This window comes from Salvelinus namaycush, chromosome 27, assembly GCF_016432855.1.
Source record: "Salvelinus namaycush isolate Seneca chromosome 27, SaNama_1.0, whole genome shotgun sequence".
In the NCBI taxonomy this organism is placed as follows: Eukaryota; Metazoa; Chordata; class Actinopteri; order Salmoniformes; family Salmonidae; genus Salvelinus; species Salvelinus namaycush.
The window spans coordinates 35215211-35221210 of record NC_052333.1 but is presented as its reverse complement, the minus strand read 5'-3'; positions in this window follow the sequence as shown (position 1 = coordinate 35221210).

Sequence of the window (6000 nt, the reverse complement as noted above, 5' to 3'; positions counted from 1 at the left end):
TGGAATTGAATTGAAATTGAATTGAGAGAAGGAGAAAGAGATCAACGAAGGGTAGGTATCGTGCATAAGGATAATAGGATACCTAATGTAAGTGGAGGATATGTGAATGTGAATAGAGAGACGTGGAGATCAAGACAAAATGAGACACAATGAACAGGAGTGAGAAGAGAGCAGAAAGTAAGACAGAGAAGCAGGAAGAATGAGCAAGAGGTTGATAGACAGGAATAGACTACCCGTGAAAGAGAGCGGGGCAGAAAGGGCCTGGGTTAGGGGGGAGAGAGAGAGAGAAAGAAAAAGAGAGAGAGAAGAGAGAGAGAGAGAGAGGGCAGGCGGGAGGGTGTGTGCTAAAATAAGAGGCAGGCTCTTGTCGGCACTGTGACCTACTCATGCAGGACTGAGGAATTCACCCTGTCGACCAGGACACATTCCTCCGGTCCTCAGACATTAACCCACGCGCTGCCGCCCTGTTGGGGTGGAGCGGGTTACACTGGCAGCCCTCACTGGCACTGGGTTGCACCATTGTACAACGCTCTACACTAGCAACTCATTGTTTTAAAGTTTGTATTTATTTATTGGATAGAGACAGTGAAGGGAGACAGTGCTCCAAAGGCAGCCACAGTAAACGGCTAGACCACCACTGGCCACTTCCTCAGTACTGTCCTGTGCACACATTCACCAAACATAGTTCTGCACACACAATAAATCAGCACATATACTGTATCTGAAAAGCCACTGATCTACATATATTGAAGCATGATTAATTGTGATGCCTAAACTGACATGGCACACACACACACACTCACACTCACACTCACACACACACACAAACGCTGAAGGGAGCCTATACACATTTCTAAACGAACACAGTAAACAAGAATGGGTTGATCAGGTAAAGTGCGTAGCATAACCAAGTGAACCATTGAACTGGGTGTAGGTGTGCATATGGTGCTGCAAAAACACATTGTGACAATATCTGGATATGAAGGGCTCTATTGTGTCACCGGGGCAGAATGTAGCTCTTATTCTGCTGGTGGGAACGGGGGACGGGGGGTTACAAAGACAAAAATGTAATGTGAAGCTTCTCAAAGCCACATGCTCTTCTTTATACCCCTCTGCTTCTCCATGATTCCATAGCAATTCACTACATACAATACTGCAGGATCAGGACATGACCAACTGGCAACCTCACCACTTGTAACTCAGTAAGAAATACAGTATGTCAAAGCTCAAACATGCAACCCGCATTGTACGAAGATCAAATGTGACATGAAATACCCATCACTGTAGAACATTATCATTAGTTTGCTATTTAGCTTCCTTGGTAGAACAACCTTAAAGGGAATCATTATAGGATGACTCAGGGAGTTGTAATTCAATTGTTCTGGTGGTAAATCGGTTCCGAGCTCAAAATGGCTGACCAAGTGATCTTCCTCACTGCTAGATGTTTGAGAAAAAAGATGACCTATAGAGCACTTGATTCTATTCACCTTCAGATGACTTCCCTGAAAGGTAAGTGAAGTATGATGGATAATTTGTGTTGGTTAGTTTTGACTGAAAATTTAAAAAATCTCCTTACCTTCGGTGGGGGGTAAAAGCACCCAAATGTCATACTTGAGTAAAAGTAAAGATACATTAATAAAAAATGACTCAAGTAAAAATGAAAGTCACCCAGTAAAATACTACTTAAGTAAAAGTCTAAAAGTATTTGCTTTTAAATAAGTAAATGTACCAGACAGCCTAATTTTCATGTTTTTTTTATTAATTTACGGATAGCCAGGGACACGCTCCAACACTAAGATATAATTTACAAACAAAGCATGCTTAGTGAATCGGCCAGATTAGAGGAAGTAGGGATGACCAGGGATGTTCGCTTGATAAGTATTTGAATTAGACCATTTTCCTGTCCTGCTAAGCATTCAAAATGTAAGAAGTACTTTTGGGTGTCAGGGAAAATGTATGGAGTAAAAAGTACATCATTTTCTTTAGGAATGTAGTGAAGTAAAAGTAGTCAAAAATATAAATAGTAAAGTAAAGTACAGATACCCAAAAAACCTACTTAAGTAATACTTTACACCACTGCTTACTTTTCAGGTCTTGGGCTACATGGAATGGGAGTGGCAATGTTGGGTGCGTAGGTCAGGTCTGAAAAAGAGAAAAAAACTGTTACATTTTTTTGCAGTCATCTTTAGTTCTTTTGAAAACTTTCAGTTCTAGTTCTGTATGCTTGACTGCTGCTCCCCCGCTACCCCTAAAGAGAGGTAGCCTCTGTATTCTCTATATTTGTCTTTGCTTGTCTGTTAGGCTGTCTATTGTTTTTACTGTATATCCACCTGTCTGTTTCCCAGTATGTCTATCAGCGTGTCCACTTACTGTATACAGTTGAAGTCTGAACTTTACTTTATTTTAAGAACGTGAAATGTCAGAATAATAGTAGAGAGAATGATTTATTTCAGCTTTTATTTCTTCATCACATTCCCAGTGGGTCAGAAGTTTACATACACTCAATTAGTATTTGGTAGCATTGCCTTTAAATTGTTTAGCTTGGGTCAAACGTTTTGGGTAGCCTTCCACAAGCTTCCCACAATAAGTTGGGTGAATGTTGGCCCATTCCTCCTGACAGAGCTGGTGTAACTGAGTCAGGTTTGTAGGCCTCCTGGCTCGCACTCGCTTTTTCAGTTCTGCCCACAAATGTTCTATAGGATTGAGGTCAGGGCTTTGTGATGGCCACTCCAATACCTTGACTTTGTTGTCCTTAAGCCATTTTGCCACAACTTTGGAAGTATGCTTGGGGTCATTGTCCATTTGGAAGACCCATTTGCGACCAAGCTTTAACTTCCTGGCTAATGTCTTGAGATGTTGCCTCAATATATCCACATCATTTTCCTGCCTCATGATGCCATCTATTTTGTGAAGTACACCAGTCCCTCCTGCAGCAAAGCACCCCCACACCCTGATGCTGCCACCCCCGTGCTTCACGGTTGGGATGGTGTTCTTCGGGCTTGCAAGCGGCCCCCTTTTTCCTCCAAACATAACAATGCCCATTATGGCCAAACAGTTCTATTTTTGTTTCATCAGACCAGAGGACATTTCTCCAAAAAGTACGATCTTTGTCCCCATGTGCAAACCGTAGTCTGGCTTTTTTTATGGCGGTTTTCGAGCAGTGGCTTCTTCCTTGCTGAGCGGCCTTTCAGGTTATGTCGATATAGGACTTGTTTTACTGTGGATATAGATACTTTTGTACCTGTTTCCTCCAGCATCTTCACAAGGTCCTTTGTTGTTGTTCTGTGATTGATTTGCACTTTTCGCACCAAAGCACGTTCATCTCTAGGAGACAGAACGCGTCTCCTTCCAGAGCGGTATGGCAGCTACGAGGTCACATGGTGTTTATACTTGCGTACTATTGTTTGTACAGAAGAGCGTGGTACCTTCAGACCTTCAGGAAATTGCTCCCAAGGATGTACCAGACTTGTGGAGATCTACAATTTTCTTGGCTGGTCTTGGCTGATTTCTTTTAATTTTCCCATGATGTCAAACATAGATGTCACTGAGTTTGAAGGTAGGCCTTGAAATACATCCACAGGTACACCTCCAATTGACTCAAATTATGTCAATTAGCCTATCAGAAGCTTCTAAAGCCATGACATCATTTTCTGGAATTTTCCAAGCTGTTTAAAGGCACAGTCAACTTCTGACCCACTGGAATTGTGATACAATGAATTATAAGTGAAATAATCTGTCTGTAAACAATTGTTGGAAAAAAATACTTGTGTCATGCACAAGGTAGATGTACTAACCGACTTGCCAAAACTATAGTTTGTTAACAAGAAATTTGTGGAGTGGTTGAAAAACGAGTTTTAAATGTAATCTTCCGACTTCAACTGTATGTCTACCAATCTGTCTATTGCTCTGCAGATATATTGCTCCTACTCTTTGCACCAGTCACACTGGGAGTTTTTCCATACCATCACAGATATATATCATCAATGACCAGTGTATCATATCATATCAACAGATTTCTGTTGGTAAAAATTGACATTCAACCCCTGCCTTCAGAAAGATTCATACCCCTTGACTTTTTCCACATTGTGTTGTGTTACAGCCTGAATTCAAAATGGATTAACTATATTTTTTTACTCTCACACAAAATACCCCATAATGACAAAGTGAAATCATGTTTTTAGAAATGTTTGCAAATGTATTGAAAATGAAATACAGATATCGCATTTTAATAAGTTTTCACATTCCTGATTCAATACATTCAATACAGGTGTTAGAATTATGTTTGGCAGTGATTATAGCTGTGAGTCTTTCTGGGTAAGTCTCTAAGAGCGTTGCACACCTGAATTGTATAACATCTGGCCATTATTCTTTTCAAAATTCTTCAAACTCTGTCAAGTTGGTTGTTGATCATTGCTAGACAGCCATTTTCAAGTCTTGCCATAGATTTTCAAGCCCATTTAAGTCAAAACTGTAACTAGGCCACTCAGGATCATTCAATGTTGTCTTGGTAAGCAACTCCAGTGTATATTTCTCCTTGTGTTTTTGGTAATTGTCCTGCTGAAATGGGGATTTTTTTCTCCCAGTGTCTGTTGGAAAGCAGACTGAACCAAGTTTTCCTCCATGATTTTTCCTTTGCTTAGCTCTATTCCGTTTATTTTACCCTAAAAAACTCCCTAGTCCTTGCTGATGACACCACCACAATGCTTGAAAATATGAAGAGCGGTACTCGGTGATGTGTTGTTTTGGATTTGCCCCCAACATAACAATTTGTATTCAACATAAAGTTAACTTCTTTGCCACATTTTTTGCAGTATTACCTTAGTGCCTTATTGCAAACAGGATGCATGTTTTGGAATATTTTTATTTTGTACAGGCTTCCTTTTTTTAAAGCTGTCATTTAGGTTAGTATTGTGGAGTAACTACAGAGCTCTCTGAAATTAGGTGTCCCCCTTGGTCAGTTCAGAGTAATGATCTCTATGTTGATAAATGTATTATTGTTAAACAAACTTATTTAAGCTTGCCATAACAAAGGGGTTGAATACTTATAGATGCAATACATTTCAGCTTTTCATTTTTAATTAATTTGTAAACATTTCTAAAAAACATAATTCCACGTTGACATTATGGGATATTGTGTAGGCCAGTGACACAACATTTCAATTTAATCCATTTTAAATCAGGCTGTAACACAACAAAATGTGGAAAAAGTCAAAGGGTGTGAATACTTTCTGAAGGCACTGTATGTCAATGAATCAACCCCATCTACACACACACACAGAGCCGGCCGGCAGAGGAAATCCTTAGGTCTGCACTGATCCAGTTAATGTCTGATGCTGCGGTTTGAATATCATCTCTTAAGCATGAGCAACACAACAGATTCACACACAGAAGAATGGAACTGATGGTGAGAGGAACATTCGGATGCTAAAACAATGGTACACATCGATGGTACACTTATTCCCTATATAGTGCACAACTTTTGACCAGAGCCCCCATACAGCTCTGGTCAAAAGTAGTGCACTACAAAGGGTATATGGTGCTATTTGAGACCTAACCTAAGAGAGCAAGATGTAGACAGATCAGAGCTATAGGCTTGTACAGTATGTATTTCTATTACATGTTTGGAATATCACATGAGCTGCTGGAGGGTGACAATGTTCATATATTTGTTAAAATTCTCCATATGAGCCTAATGTGATGATAAATGATTTCCACATTTCTGAAATGGATGGATCTAGTAGATTTGAAATCTGGTATGATTATGATAATAATGTACTCTGTGGTATTTAGATGTGATGTCAACCTCCCTCTGAGACATACAGTATTCTTGTCATTTACAACCTGTCTCTTCCACTTCAAGCACAGGTATGTACTGTACTATAGGTGCTAGGATGGGGCCATCGAGTCCATGCCAGGGGTAGACCCATATAGTTCACTACCACTGATCATGAGCCTGCACCCTCATCCAGCCACTGTCACGTAAAGATTACAAAACACCCG